At 37.5% G+C, this 16,947-nt stretch overlaps 1 long non-coding RNA gene across 3 annotated transcripts in view; it reads left to right on the forward strand.

Annotated features, from left to right (window-relative positions):
* The window catches only part of LOC121095272, a 192,353-nt gene that overhangs the window by 165,973 nt on the left and 9,433 nt on the right, over window positions 1-16,947 (forward strand). For all 3 annotated transcript variants that reach the window (XR_005830042.1, XR_005830041.1, XR_005830043.1), the window contains exons 8-9: window positions 10,254-10,335; window positions 14,105-14,507. This is a non-coding gene — a long non-coding RNA (uncharacterized LOC121095272). The remainder of the gene's footprint in view (window positions 1-10,253; window positions 10,336-14,104; window positions 14,508-16,947) is intronic.

A 16,947-nucleotide genomic window follows, 5' to 3' on the forward strand; every position in this document is an offset into this window, starting at 1 on the left:
ATGTAATGTACATTAAAGTACACCTTACTGTCATTTCACAGAACTCTTCTGACTTTTTGCAACTATGTTAAATGCAGAACAACAGTTCTACTTACAGGTAGAATAACACATTTTATGGGTTTTGTCTTGTATTGTTGAAGCCCATGATTCAAATCCTAGTTGCACTGAAATCAGTGGGAGTTTTGCCAATGATTTCAGTTCAGCAAGAATTTCAGTAAGGGTATGTTTTATTTACTTTCTGAAAATGTAAAATGTAAGGTAGTTGTAGTTTTGTGAGTTAGTTGTATTTATATGCTGTAAATGATACTGTGTGGGATCGTGATACGTGGCTGTTGAAGGCTTGAGGAGTATCTGATAGCATAGGTGTGAATGCTGATTGGGTGCCTTTTGCTGTGGTTTGGGGGGGTTGTAGGGGGCGTATGGATGGCCGTTTAGCACCATACTGGAGGACTGAGATTACCATCCTTTACATTGCTCATGTAGATGCTTGTCAGTGTTGGCACTGTTATTGTATCCCTATTTTTCATATATTTCAGTTGAGCATTTAGGCTGCTTTTGTCCCCACTGGTCTATTTGGCATACTGGTGCTTCTCTTTTACTCCACTGTGTAACAACCGCTCTCATGCGGTTCCTTTGCCCTCATGCCTATGCGCTGTCCGATAGTGCTTCTGTCCTTTACTATATTCCTGCTGCTACATTTAACTCTTAATTGATTGATATCAACAAGTGGCTACATATGCAACCTGGAGATAATCTATGAGAAAGAAACAGTTTAGACTATACGCAGCATGAAGGAATAAGTGTGTGTGGAGGAAACTGAGACTGGGAGCAGGAACATGACTGTTAGGAGGAGTATGTGAGTAGCACATAAGTGGTGCATGGATAGCAGATGTGCCACACAGTTTACTTGAGACTGTCTGCACGCCCAGACAGTTCCCTGAGATTCTGTGTGCTGAGTTTGTTTTCCACACTGTCAGCTCTCGCTGTTTGATACCTCCTTTCAACCTTACAGGAGTGGGTACAGCATCACCACTTCGGGTTGCCTCTCCACCCCGACCTTAGAAATGGAAAACGGGACAAAGCCACACACCAGGCTTGTCTGCCTTCCCCAGCAAAGCAGGGATGCCATCCCACCATCCCCAGCAAAGCAGGGATGCCATTCCACCATCCCCAGCAAAGCAGGGATGCCATCCCCAGCGGGTACCCGCAGAGCTGTACCGTTCGGGGCAGCTTTGAGGATACCACGTATCACTTACAGACCTGCAGCCTAATGCAGTGTCTCTCCCTCAGCTACACGGGACTTCTCAGTGGAGTTTAACTCACAGCTGTGGCAAGAAATAACAGGAAGATCTCAAAAGCTATGGCCTGTCCTAAAGATTTTCTTTATAGGTAAAAGGGAAAGGATTATTTTTTTCCTTTTGTTCTCCCTCAACCCCTGCATGCAGAGTCCAGAATGCCTTATTATTCAAGTCTATTTAGAGAGATATTTATAAGTAGCATAATTCTGGGTATGTGAAAAATACCATGGCTTCCAAGCTGAAGGGAAGTATTCATTTCCATCCGATTTCATGCAACTGCTATATTTCACAAATATTAAGCATAGCATATAATTTTGATGAATGGGTTTATTTCAGCTTGGATTTCTCAGACTATCTTTTCAAGCCTAATACAAAAAGTGACTGGATTTTTCCAGAGCACCTACAGTTCCTGATGTCTTCTAGGCTCCGCACTAAAGAGTCTTTGAAGATCTGATTACTCTTCACGATGGAACTGAGTGCAACTTTAAATACCAAGGTTTGAAACCTTTAGTCTGTATTAAACACAAAGAAACTAAGGGTGGAAAAAGAGAAAAATGTGCACTGCTGAGTGCAAGCTGAATAACTGGAAAAAAAAACCCACTTGTCCTTGGCAGTAAGTCCTAATCTGTTAATTTTTTTCATGTGTTTAATAAAGACGTGCAGATTGGGCTACTTTGAGTTCACAAAAGGATTATAGACAGTATCATATTCAAATTATATACTGCAGTGCAGCTTGCTTCATTGTGGCATTTGAAGGAATGTAATTCTTGATAGAAGACTTTTTTATACCTTAAAAGCTTGTATTTTTAATGCTTTATTTCATGCCTGCCTTTCCACAGAAAAAGAAATTCATGCTACTATCCCCATGTGAGGTAAACCTTCTCAGAAAATATAGAAGTGGGTTTTGTTTAGGTTTTTTTGAAGTAGTTATTTCACAGCTGGCTTTAAAAGAGGCCATTCTACCAAACAGGCATATCCACGTTTTATTCAGAGTGCTTAAGCTCAAATTACTAAGGGGAAAAAATACTGTTCTGAAATTCATTCTACTGTCACCCAAATCAAGTCCCAAAGCATGTGGTTACCTTGATACTCTTCATATCCTATCACAGATTCTCTGATGGTCTTTTATCCCCCTTTCCCCTGGCTACTGGGAGTATATGTACCCAGCACGGCTTGTAGAAGTTTATTACTATCAGGAAGACAGATTGCACGTAATTACCTCCTCCTATTTGAAAAGGAAGTAAAGGAGAAGGTACTGTGAGTGCATCAGGAATGGCCGTAACTCAGAAACAGGTTAAAAAAAGACAAACACAAACTACCCAGCCTAACAAGGACTCTGGCAATGCAAAATCACTGCAAATTATAAACAGACGCCGTAGCTGCTCAACTGTAACAAACCATTTGGTACAGGTGGGTGGGTGAATAGGTACTTGCTTGTTTCCCCCAAGCTACTCAGTCTGTAATGCTTCCCCCCTAGAAGAGCAGAACTAGATTCAAGATTTTTAGTAGTAATAGTCTAATTACATGAAATATGACAGATATGAATGAGTCCTTGAAAAAAATGGAACCAAGAGGAAAAGCTAGATTTTGTTGTTGTTTTTTATTTGCCAGGCACTGAAGACTGAAATAAAACCATGGAAAAATATTCTGGAAGGATAGCCTGGATTTTCTTTTGGTATGCATCACAAACTATAAATACAAATTCTCCGTGTACTGAACAGGATCTTCAGAAGTCCTCTTTGGTCCATTTCATATGATCAGGTACACTTAGGCATTTATTTTCAGGTTAGCTGTCAATACTGATAATAATTTTTAAAGAAAGAAAAAAATCATCAATACTGTTAGGAGACTTCTCACTTCAAAAATAGCCAGAAAAACTCGTAATCCTGATTAAGCTATGAGTACTTAGATGGAATCAGATGGAAGACCATATTAATGATAGAAGCTCCTTACTTCCAGTAGTAAATTATATTATAGATAATTCTACTGAATGATTACCAGGGAGGTCAATGTATATGAACTAACCTCAGCCACCAACTTTCTGACCCTCGAGTAGCCTGCCCAACTCTCTCTCCCCTTCGACTAGGCAAAAGCTGTAGGACAGCTGTAGACCACTGCATCGTGTTCTCTGAGAAATGCTATCTTGCTTGCTTGAAAAATTACCCTGCGTTTTCTTAGCTTAGGTGTGCTGTCTGTCACATCATTCAGCAACTTTTAGTACATTCACTTCTTAGAGAGAACTGCATGCCTTGGAGTCTCAATTAGGTGAAGCCAATTCGTCCTTCTCACTGGTGAGCAGAAGTCATGAACAGCCTCTACCAGCACAGTGATAATCAATATTTCTCTTCTTTTTCTTTTCGAGCGATGCAGTAGTGCAAACAAACCCAAAGAAATCAGCCCAGGCTCTATTAATTCCAGCCAGTTTGCCATCAAACGTCAGCAGTCTCATAGTGAAATCTGCCAAACGCCTACTATGGCTCTGCTAACTGGAGCAGATGTTTTTGAGAGGAGCCTTTTGGGTGTATTGTCCCAACGTGGCTGCACAGGCTGCAGTCAGCTACAGCTAGGCTCAGCCAAATTCAAAATTTGAAGTTGGATTGCCATTGGGAAATCAGCCCACACTCCAGTTCAGTGTGTTTAAATGGTTTTGAAGTCAAAACAACGTCACTGCCAGGAGGTCCCATCTCTCAGACAATAAGGAGACAGTACACCAGCACAAGAACTCCAGCTGCTTTTGTCTTAAACAGCAGCCTAAATAAAAGGGCTTACTGTATGCCTGGGGTTTAACCTTTTAGGATTCAAACATGTCAGATTTGCAGCCTCTATTGTGTCGTTGCTTTCTGCTAATGACATGCTGTCTCCCACTGGTGCCATATACCTTCTAAAATCACTAGTCACTTCTGAAATTTTAACCCCAAATATCTGCAAAGCGGTCTCCTGGCAGTAGTTTAGTTGTATGCAGTTATCTTTCCCTGTTGGCTTTTCTCTTTTAGTGTCCCTTCACTGTTCAAAACTAGTTCGTATGAGGTTGAAGAAAGAGATGGGATGTGTGATATCAATACTAGTTCCTGGCTGGTGTGTGAGAACTCTCTCTAGCTGTTAACTAGGAGACTGTCCTAAGCACAATTGAATATTCCATGGTAGGCTCAGCTTATTTTCCCCACGTGGAGTCAATGTATAACATGTATGGATTTATTTCTTTTTTTTTTCCCCCAGCAATTTCAAAAGAATCCTCGCTTCCATAAAGGCTTGATTTAATCGAGCTCAAACCCCTAAATTTCAAAAATGTAAATTTCCTGTTTGAAAAGTAAGGATTTTTTTTATGGCTCAAAAAATATGATCAGAGTTACTGTTACTAAATGTTTTTCACGCATGTGAAGGCTGGAAAGAAAACTCTGGAAATACTGCGTTTAGAGTTTGCCTTGAGTTTTGTGATTTCCATAGGCATACAGGTGTGTGGAAGAGATCCAGGGAGACCTGCTAGCCACTCAAAGCGTGAGTAATTTTCTTTCACTTTCTTTAAGACAAATGCTAAACCGCCCCCCAACAACGGTAATCCTGCGATCTGTAATAAGCTGAATAAAAAATGAAATAATGTTAGCTGGCAGTAGCTGCGGTCCAAGAGCTAGAAAGCGCCTGTTAGAAGCGTTGTGTGAGTCACTGTCCCCACCTAGTGCTGGCTGCCAGGAACGAGACCGCGAAACCCTCGGTGGCAGGTGACACTACAGACGTGGGGGGGTCTGGAAGGATATCAATTCTTTTTCCGTATATATAGTTACTATAACTGCAGTCATGAATTCATTATAGATTAAAATGTCAGCTTTTCATTTGTAATACACAAGGGTTATATATAGGCTAAAAAATGTCACCAGCTGTTGAAATTTCCCAGCCTCGTAGGGTTTTCTGCAAAGACCTTTCGGCATATAGTAGCGTGTTCGTTATTAGTAATGAACATGTTCATTAATAATAACATAGAAGACTTTGGCAGCGACTTCACAGAACCACGGATTGTTCTCATTGCTACTGTCTGGTTTGAGAGCCTCTTTCTAGTGCTGTTAGGAACAGAGGAAACAAAGATAAGGAGCAATTTTCAGCTGACAAAGTATAGAAATGGGTGAGTGTCTGATGCATTCTGGGCAGCGCTCTGAGTCGGGAGGAATGGGGGGCAATGCACAACTTAGTTCAAGGAATTAAAGCTGACAGAATTACACTACAACAGCTTTCTAACAGTGAAACAAATATATTACCTTTTTTACAATTTCTTTTGCTCCAATACCAAGTTAAAAAAAGAATTTCAAAATCAGTGTTGTCTCCATTACTTCCTCTACCAACCCAAGGAACCTTCCAACCTAAAAGCAAATTGTTGTGAAATAGCATTTATTCCTATGAATACAGCATCCACAAAGCGTAACTTCAGCTGTCTTCCTAGCTCGAGAGAGATTATTTTGCAATAATTCCAGAAATGTGAAGACAAACGGGGTCTTCCATCTGCAACGCGTTTTAGGCTTTTAAACAAGTTGCTGTGAATTCTTATGACAAATTGCAACCTTGGCTTTGTATACGGAACCTAGCACAAGTAATTAGTCGGTCCCTTTTTAAGGAATTTGAGATGCATATAGGTGTGACTGGTGGACTCGTGAATTTTTGTGCGTTGGTACATACCCCAACAGCCTTTATTGTTTAGCGTAAGAGCGGACTGGGAGCTGTTATAAAATTTTATAGTGCTCTAAAAGGCTCAAAACAAGACTAAGCATCATGGTGTTTTGGTGGGTATGTTGTAAATGTTTAATTTCTTATTTTTAATTGTAAAAGTTATAACAATGAGGAAAATTCATCATAACTGTAGTTTTTATCTAACCTGCTTTTATCTCTTTGGATAATTTTAAACCCATGGGGTATTTTTTATTATGAAGTTTAATTAATTTGTCAAATCTTGCTCAAATTAGATATTGTCACATGTCACCAGTTTTGTAGGACAGTTTATACACTCATGATTAACAACTTAAATGAAGATTAAGATTATAAATCTTTGCTGTGAGTTGGTTAAATAAGTCAAGATAAGAATAGTGATGAATTTCTTTTCATCATTAATTCAGACCTTGAGCATTATTTGGATCTAGTTTTATTGGTTATTATATAAAATATATGTTATTTTGTATATTTTATCCAGACTTCAGAGACAAAAAATTCTGGTACAACTGTTTTACTGAGTCTGAGCTATGACTCATCAGGGATGTCTAATGTAAGCATCCCAGTGTTATATTAGGTATTTTCCTATATCTTCCACCCTGTGACAAATATGCAAAACCAATTAGCTATCAAAATGAACATAAACTAAAAATTGATGTAATAGCTCAAATAATTAAAATAACTTGTAAGGTTCATTTAAATCTCTGAGTTTGGCTGTACTGTCACGTGGACCTTTGGATTTCTCTAACACTGTCACGTAATGAATGATACATGGGTTAGTCTTCATTTTGCCTGGTCTGAGGATGCAGCTGTTTGATCTTATTGCAATTCTTGCTAGTCTTCTGGAATGAAACAACTAGGTCAGAGACCCTTATATTCCCCTTTCTGGGATTTGAAGAAAATGCCACTAATTTGCCACAGTATGTGTGAGTTGATAACCACAGGACTGCCTTCTAACTGTGTTTGTGACTGCGGCTTCCTATTGTAAATGTGTATGACACCGGAGTTTGGGCAGTCTCCGGCGACTGAACTGAGCTAAAGCCTAGCTCTCTGCCTTTCTGTATATTGGAAATGAAGGTATATAAATTAAAATCACATAACAGAAGTTAAGCAAGGCCTTTAATTTCTGTCATCTGACAGAATTGCCTATCTACCCATCCAACAGTATCCCTGTCCTGGTTTTGGCTGGGTTAAAGTTAATGTACTTTTCAGTAGCTGGTGCAGTGCTGTGGTTTGGATTTGGTGTGAGAACAACGTTGATAACACACTGATGTTTTCAGTTGTTGCTATGTAGTGTTTATACTAAGTCAAGGGCTTTTCAGTTTCTCAGGCCCTGCCAGCGAGAAGGCTGGAGTGACACAAGAGACTGGGAGGGGACACAGCCAGGGCAGCTGACCCGAACTGGCCAGAGGGATGGATATGCTATACCACAGAGCATCATGCTCAGTACAGAAACTGGGGGGAGCTGGCCAGGGTGGGCTGATCACTGCTGGGCATCAGTCAGTGGATGTGAAGCAATTGTATTGTGCATCGCTTTTTTTTTTGTTTTGAGTTTTATTCCTCTCTCCTTTTCACTACAATTGTTATCATTATTATTACATTTTATTTCAATTATTTAATTGTTCTTGTCTCAACCCATGAGTGTTACCTTTTCCCCCGGTTCTCCTCCCTACCTGAGTGGGGTGGGGGTGGGGGGTGGTGAGTGAGTGGCTGCATGGTACTTAGTTGCTGGCTAGGTGTAAACCATGACAATCCCATATATACACCTTCCTTTGTGACCAAAGTTCTCAAATGTTCATAAACTAAAAGTAGTAGCCTGTAGCTGGTTTAGTAAGGGTGAGTAAGAGAGAAAGGAATGAGTAATTACAATTTGTCCTATCAGGGACTTACAAACTTATGACAACAACATAGACGATAAAAATTTCTGAGAAAACTTTGATGAATGAATGTTTCAAATGGCTTTCCAAAGCACACCTTTAAGAATATACTTATCTCTAGAGAAAGAAAATTATTTAAAACTGCAGTTGATGACCTGGGTCCTTATCTTGGCCATCTACACCAAAACTGATATGCTAGGCTCAGCAGGATGCTGTAGAGACTGACATTTAAAAAAAGTTTTTATATGTTTAATTCTCATTGATTGCAATGGATTAATCTTCAAAAGTCAAGCTATAAATCAATTGAAGCAATAAATCCACACAATAAGGTCAGTATGCAGTATTCATAACCTCAATTAGGTCACTTTGTTGTCCACCCCACTAAAGCCAGCAGTGTGATAGTGTGTGCTGTATAGGTTGCTATCAAGGACCATCAGATCTCTAAAATGAAGTTGAATATAGCTATTGTACAATAATAATAATAATTAAAAAAAACTAAAGGTCTGAATTTCAGTTGCCCTTCAGACAATTTTTTTTTTTTGTTGCTGCAAAACTTTGTTTTGAACAGTCAGTTTACACTTATTTGGCTCTAACGTTAACAACAATGCTAAGGGGAGCTGAACTATGGTCACTTTCAAATGCATTTATGTCAGGTTAATTTTTTATAAGGGTTAGATTTTATGTTCGTTTCAACTGTTGACTTTCATTTCCTGCCAAAGTAGCAAATCTCTTTTGAATTTTGTGAAGAGATTTGATCAAATTCAATAAATACAATAAAAAAATGTTTCAGATAATTGGGAAAACGTGAGTTTAGTTATTTCTTTCTGCTTCGAGAACAGATTTCTTTTACTTCTCTAGACGTAAGGTTGTCTTAGTTCCAGTTACTCTAACCTATAGTGAAGTGTGAAGATAAAAACAAAAGCACAATGAAATCTCATCTCTGTTAGCTTTGGCTCAGCACAAAAAACCATAAAATAGATCCACAGGAATTTACTTCTTTTTTGTACCTAAATTGCAAAAAAAACTCCAGGTGCTGCTTAGTAGAGTGCAGCGTCTTCCAGCTGTTGTTTGATCTGTGCTGTTGCAATGTTCTTTTATGAGCCTTTGTGACTATCCCCTGACCCCTTCATCCCATGTAAAGGCCATAGCAAGTGTACAGAATCTTCATGAGTTTTTCTTTGATATTCGCTAGCAGAAAGTTTTTTGGTTGCTATTTCCTTAAGATCATTTACTTCAGATTGTCTTTGATTTTAAACGTGAGATGATGTTAAATTAACGTGATTTGCCTATCACTCTGTTTATTCCTCTACATCTAATACTTTCTTTAAATAGTTTGCGTGTCTGATGTCACAGATAAATTATATTCTAATTTGGAGATGATGTAATTTCTGAGGATTTAACTGAATCTTATCTATCTAAATCATATTTCAATAGAGAAAAGTGAGACTCTTAAAGCCTGTAGAATTTCACAGAAACTCATAGAAGGGAAGAAAACATCTCTACTAATAAAAGACCCATATATGTCAAAGAAAAATGTGCCTCAACTTCAGCTTTGATTCCAGGGATTTCAAGGTGATTCAGGAGGAGTAGCTGAGGTACATCTCACGTTCAATGAACTTTCATGAACTTGAGATCTATAAGGTAAAAAATCTGACGGGAAATTTTAATATGCTGAATCTGTCTGTAAGTGGTCAGTGTAGCTGACATTCTAAGACAACTCTGGCAGGATGTTCTATTAAGTCATTTGAGTGATAAATCGAATATAAGTTTAAGCACATGCATGAAATTGAGTATACTTCCATGGAATTTCTAAATCAGTTGTATAGTTGTGTGTCTAAGAAAGGGGGGCCCTCTTTTAAACAGGTACTGTAATTAAAGTACATTATAAAACTTAAATTGTTATTAGTGCTACTTCAAGCTGATAATACATACCAGCTGATCATTTCCTTTACCACACAATTTAATATTTACTATTTAACACTTTAACATTTGCTATTTAACACATTAACATTTATTTTGTCATACATTTTCACATCTCAGTGGTCTGTAATGTTAAGAAGCTATTTGAAGTGAAGCTCAAAAATGAAAGCTCAAATGGTGCTGGATGGAAATGTGACGTGATTCTTGCAAGTAAATTCAAGTGCACGTGATCAGCTGCGGAATCAGGGGGTTGTTACAGTTCAGGTTGTGTTTTCAAACGATCTGTGGAAGCTGTACCTGAACATCTCCTTCAGCGTGGAATGCAGGCTTCAGGCCTCACAATCCAGACTTTCAACTTGTCCACCTATATTTGCACAATACACATGGTGAAAGAATGGAAGAAATTTTACTTTCACTCCTTAATAATAATTTTCTTTTGTAATTTGCTAAAACTTAACTATATTTTCAGATGGTTGTGAGAGAAGCATGAAGGGAGAATGAAATCTGACCCATGGACACTTTCCAAAGTAGAGGGTCCCTTGTGGAACAAGGTAATGTCCATATTGCCCATCCTTCCAAATGGAAAATTTAGTGCAGTAATTGCAGCACAAGAAGAAATCGCTTTTATGGTAGTTATACTTTATGCTAAATCTATCAGCAGAGTAGGTCTAATTTGCTGTGCAGACATATCCTGTGAAGGTTGCCATTTGAAAAAGAATAAATGAAAATAATTTGGGGTTTTGATAAATCACAAGAAATATAACGAAGCTTTGGGATTTCCTCTGTTGACCTTTTAATGTTGAAACACCAAGGTTTTAGAGACTGCTGTTTCCATATCAGCATGATACTGAGTGTTTAGGTTTTTAGAGAAACCTTTTTTCCCATTGTTTATTTCATCAATGTTCTCCTGTAAATCAGGTAAAGTCATCAATAAAATAAGTACTTTATTAGTACAGAATGAATTTAGTCCACTGATATCCTTTCATGCCTGTAGCGATTATTTGCTTTTAACAACTTTATATTTTTTTAATATACCTAATAATCTTAAATTACAGCAACAGCAGTTTTATTGCTTGAAGAATGCAGACCATTTTTAGTCACATTGACATACTTGTTGCAGTTACTAATCAAGTACAACTTTGAGTGTCTTAGGGTGACATAACTGGACTCAAAACTATGGAATTTTACAACTGTATTAAATCTAGACTTGATAGATTAACTTTACTCAATAAAATAATCAGGAATGGAGTCAAAAGTTGTCTGCTTGAGTAAGTGACTGTTATCTGTCAGGCTATGTAGCTTTAGTAGCCTTCACATGCTAATACATCTATTCAAAAAGAGGTAAAAATATTACATGAGGGAAAGGAAAGGAGACAGTAATGATTTATCTATGCTCAACACTCATTGAAGAAGGGGGAAAATGTCAGTCACATCAAAATGTTTAAAATAGTCAGATGCATTTCTAATAGTACGTTCCACCAGGGATGTTGCACAGTTACTTCTGATTATAAACTTAGAAAGCAAAATATTCTGCAAGATAGTATAACCCCAATCCCGCAAGCCAAGGGAACTCTTCATGGTAGTGATGTTCGGAAAGGCATTTGCTGTTTGCAGAATGAAGGTCATACATAAGGTGTAATAGATCCTGTGAAATACTTATTTTGAAACTTCAGATGGTTTTGCATGTTCATTGCTTCCAAGGTTGAGAAGCTAGAAACATTTATCTTTGTCAGCCTGTGTGTTCTTGTATATCAGGTGTCATTGCTCCAGATAAACATTTACAATATACTTGTGGGAGGTTAACTTTGAATATACACAGCATTCTCTGCAAGACACTAAGTCAAAGCAGAAATTGAGGTTTGTTGAAGCAAATGTATCAAATTCAAGTAATGTTTTGCTCTTTCACTAAAAGCATTTTTACCAGCCACTTGAAGTACTGCTCACCCTTAGCAGCCCATTCACTACAGAAGTTCCCAGTCAACTAGTCTTACGGCTTTATGCCTGTGAAACTGCAGGTTTGATGTAATGGGGACAAAAGCAATGCCATCAGCTATTATTGGCTGAGCTATCACATATGTGTTAAAAAGACAATAAGGAGACGGTAATTCCTTTTAATAGTGGTATAAAATTAATGTCTTTGGACACAGTTAACTTTAACTTGAGTACATCTTCAACCAGGAAAAAAACCAAGAGTTATCCGTAATTTAATCAGAAACTTCCTGCGAAAACCACAGTGCAAAAGTCACTTTTTATTTTTTTATTATGTAATGAATTAATTTCTTAGTGCTAGCTCAGAAATGAATGTTTTCTTCATTCATAGCTTTTGGAAAAAGTTTCTCATGTTTAACTGTCTTAGTCAAAACTGAGATGATGTGTTTGTTGTTGTGTTAGTGGCCCTGGAAAGATAAAAAGGATAAAATAGAGGTTTATGTGATGGTTTTATTAAGTTCAGCTTTGGATCTTTATAAAGAAGGATAAGCAATACTTGAATATACTTGTGAATATACTTGAAGAAACATGTGAATTATTTAAATAATTGTCCTTGTTGGCAATTACCTTATCCTGTAATAACTAACACACTGACAAACGATTTAATGGTGATCACTAAGACTGTCCTGTCAATAGTTTTTGCAGCCAGCCATTTAAATTACACAACAACTCTAAATAAGTTATTTCAGTATCTCTTAGCAAAACATTAAAAACTTATTTGATCTACTATATAGAAGATATTTTTAAACAAGAGGATAACAAACCACATTTTATGTTGTAATTTTATGTGAAAAGGGATAATGTGTATGCCATGAAAAACTTGGATGTAAAGAATAAGTTAAATACAGTTTCTCATATTGTTAGCAGAGATGTTACCTTTTGACCTTCCTTTTGAGATTTTTTTAGAATATTTGATCCTTCTGATAATAGTTTAATATTACTTCCTTCACATTGATTAAATACACTTCATACATCACTGAACAATGAGTAACATTCAAATAAGGCTGTCCACTGAACTGCCTGCAAAAATGATAAAGTAAAAAATTAATCTCCAAAGTAAAGTCAAGCCTGAAATTGAAATCTTTGATGCATACATTTCATAATTAGTTCATTCTGCTATATCTAAAATGCAAATACAGTGCTCTTAAAATAATTCAGATCATCTTGCATGGTGCATTAATGAATTGTTCTAGCTTCTGCACCTCTGACTTCAACAGATTCTGGAGTCATTTGACTTTGTTGACATTTTCTTTGTTAAGTTGCTGATTTTTCTTTTTTATAAGGTTACTTAGAATGGTGCTTCTTATCTCTTGTGCTGCTCTAACATTTGTTTCAGTCAGTGGATCCACCTACATGTCAAGGAAAAAGAATTTCACAGAATATGTGCAGAATCAAGGCATATAAGGGTATGGCTGAAAAAGCCACCCCATTGCTCTCTCATCAGTGACCATTGTGACCTTTTTTTAATGGTCCATCTGTTTGTAGGACAATTGTCTAAACCAGAACAGTGGAATTATCCTTTCATGAGGGTTTTTTCTGTGCATGGTTTTTATTTTTATTTGTATTTACATATTTTAGCTTGGGTCATTTTTCTCGATTTAGTAGGCAACCCCAGGAGCATTAAGCAGGTAGAAGCAAGTGGTTGAGAATGGGCAGAAAAGTTGTAGCCACACCACGCATTACCAGAAATCTTCTGACATGTACGGTGCTCTTTTTGCATTCCTGCAGTGATCTTGAGTGATAATGTAAAAAATAGGACATATTTCTTGTATTTTGGCTTTTCTTGGCTTAATTTGTGTGGAAGTTTTCAAGATCAAGTTTTGAACATACGCCCCTGAATCTCGCTTAGATGTCTCTATTGTCCTCTGTATCTGGCTGAGTATCTCTTTTATGTGAAAGTGCCTGACTAGTTATCAGGCTCAAACCTTGCAAGATGTTGGGAACAGAAGGGTTAAGTCATAAGCAGCACCTGTGTTAAAATAATAAGCAGATAGTAATATTCCTTGTGTGTTACTTCTAAGACAATAAATTGTTATATTAAAGGGTAACATAATGCAAATAAATGATGCAACATTACTGATGAGCTGAAGGAAAATATATCTTAGAGTTTACCCCAAAGGACATGGCCACCTTTACCATACAAAAATAAGTCTTCTGAAGAAAATGTGACAAAAAATAATTACTAAAAGGAATTTTTAATGCTTATGAAACATCAACACTCTCATATATTCCGAGAAAACCCATACATAAGCTACAGTACAAATGTGCTATCTTACTTTACATGTCTGTTTCTTATTTAGCCTGGCTGTAAAAAGAGCATTTATTTCACAGATGTTCTCCTGCAACTTAACAAAACACTGTTCAAGATCATGGTGGAAAGCTGCACAGAGCAGGTGGTATAAAAGTTGTCGTCTTTTAAATGTATGTGTAACTTGTATAACATCAGTAAAAGAAAAGGTAAGCATATTGATAGAGTACAGGCACAGCAGAAAATCAGAATGAAAATACTTAGAGATGGCTAGAATAGTCAGATCTCACTCATGATGTACATCTAGAATAATCACGTAATTTTGCTAGTATCTGTCTCAGAATTTATCTTCAGGTCTGGGGTTTAGGATACAGACAGACGGAAAAACCATGACCAAGTCATGACCAGATCTTAAAAGTTCAGAAAGCATCCTGGAGGACATGAAGTTGGGGTCAATGTTCAAAATTATCACATGTCCTTCAAAAAGTGAGATTCATACTGATTTTTATATGATAATACAAGTTCATTTTTGTCAGTGCTCTAGCCATGTTTTGTAGCTAACCCTTCACAATGGTACAAAATAGTTCCTAGTGAGAAGTGTGTGTATCTCCGTATTCATAGTGAGTTGCAGAAGTACAAGGCAAGTGCAGCTGGGGCCAGATGTTCTGTTCTGCTTCTGGGGAAGAAAAAAATTAAATAAGGAGATGGAGGAAGAAAAAGGAGAAAAAAGTGACAATATGGAAAATCATTTAGATTATTATTTGTAAGTTATCTGGAGCTATCATATTAGCAGCTGTGATCCATAGACTTTGGCATAACAGAGATGTATATAAAATACTTTAAAGGCAGAGACATATAGATTACGTACTATCATGGTATTTCTACAGTGCCTATCCACAAAAACTAACTTTTACCTAATGAGGCTAATCTTCCTAGGCTGCCTCTATGCCTGATACAGTAATTCAGTGCCCAATGGACAAATCATAATAGGAAGCCCGTTTTTGCTGGTAGTGGATTTGCACACATAAATTTAGCCTTTGTGGATCAAAGCGCTGTGGACACTGATGAGACTGTGCTGCCCATGTTTGCAGACAAGGCATTTTGCTTGTGCCTTTTGGAGATAACACACCATGAACAAAAAATAACAAGACCAAGCTGGCATCAGCGTTGAGCTATTTGTAGTTTCACATGCTAAGTAATACTATTTGTCAGCTTTCCAAGAAGTTACAGATTAAAACTAAAGGGAATGAAATAAGGTATGATTTGGAATAAAGAACTAGCAGAAGACTGAGAAAGAATGGAAAGGGTGAGGATGGGTAAGTTAAAGCAGGAGATTTTTAATCAAAAAGAATTGGAATGAGTGAAAAGTGCTTTTGAGAGAATGGGCTGGACTTGCAGTGGTCACAGATTTTTTGCTTTCCTCTTGAGAAATCTAGTTTGCTCCATCTCCTGTCCCATCAGATGTGTGTCTGTAAGAACTCAAAAGCAAAGTTTCAAATGCAGATGATTGAGTTTGAGAGGCCCACAGTCCTCCTAAAGGCAATCAAATTTCTCTAGTCTTCTGTATCTTCATATACCACTGGTGTGCGACTTATTGGTAAAACAAGAATACAGTACAGCTTGACCTGAGAAATTAAATTGTGCAAGCTAATTGGAATAAACTATGAGTAAAGCAGAAGACTGTAGATGCCATACATCTTACTTGGAGTTGGAGGATTTTTGTTTTGCATGGTTTTTTTTTTTTGTTTTGCTTATTTTTTTGGCTATGAAAAGACTACGTAGTGAGGCTAAGTATCTGGGTGGAAAAAAAAACCCAGGAAAATTTTAATATATATCAATAAAAAGCCTTTCTTAGATATTACATATGAGAAATTTAGAAAGAGCATGTGTTAGAATAAACTTAACATTCTTTCCAGGTTCTGTATTGCAAATTCTAATCCACAATAGTCACCTCAGGCCATTTGTTTCATTATAGAATCAAGGTAAGAGTCAAGGATTTTTAAGTAGCAGTGACAGCACTAAAAGTGCTGTTTTTTCTCAGCAGCCCAGCGCTTATCCACCCCAACAGTTAATCCCTAACAACTAAAGAAATCACCTTTTCCTCATTTCCTGTAATTCCTCAACCAACCCCATTACTAAAAAATAGAAGTATTATGCTTGCTTCACATTTTATCATGTAAGTTCATTGAAATTCATTAAGCTTCTCTAGTGTGAGACAGGAGTAGCCCAGCTTTTTCTGAAAACATTTAATTATTGTAAGAGTAGAGGTGCGCAGAGGGCAATGAAATTGGTGTAACAGCAGGTGGAAAGTAGCTGCGCTTACTGCACGGAGCAACAGATGGCGCTATTCTCTTATCTGTTAGGGGAGTTCAGTCTGGTATCCCGCTTTAAAACAATTCGAAATCGTATATTGGCAATTATTGAAATCCAGCAGAAAATAGTTTTTCCGAAACTCAGTGCATATGTTACTTATGCAGAAATGTTAATTTTAGAAGCAGATTACACTGTAAACCCCCCCCCCCCCCGCCCCCGTCTTTTGCATATCCAGAATTGAAATATAAAAACATCCCAAAGCCTTTCCCTGCTAAAATCACTGAGTTTAATTACTCTGTGGCCTTTGAGCCCAGAAGGTGATATGATGTGAAAGTACCAGGACAAAGATGCTCCCCAAGGAACGTTGTTAATGCAAGGGATTTTACATGTTTAGAAAAGATGCAGCAGGCAGGTCTGTGAGAGGTGAAGAGGCTAATTTTGCTACTTGCTGAAAAAGACTCCATAAATTTCCTGTGTAGCAACTGCACAGGTACTTGGCCTTTGCATGTGAAGGCGAGGAGGCAGCTCTTAGCAAAATGAAAGAACTCATGCTGCCTGTGAGCCCTTGGGGTACCCATAGAAACACTACGAGACCGTGACTTCCTTAAATATT

This window comes from Falco naumanni, chromosome 10 (assembly GCF_017639655.2).
Source record: "Falco naumanni isolate bFalNau1 chromosome 10, bFalNau1.pat, whole genome shotgun sequence".
In the NCBI taxonomy this organism is placed as follows: Eukaryota; Metazoa; Chordata; class Aves; order Falconiformes; family Falconidae; genus Falco; species Falco naumanni.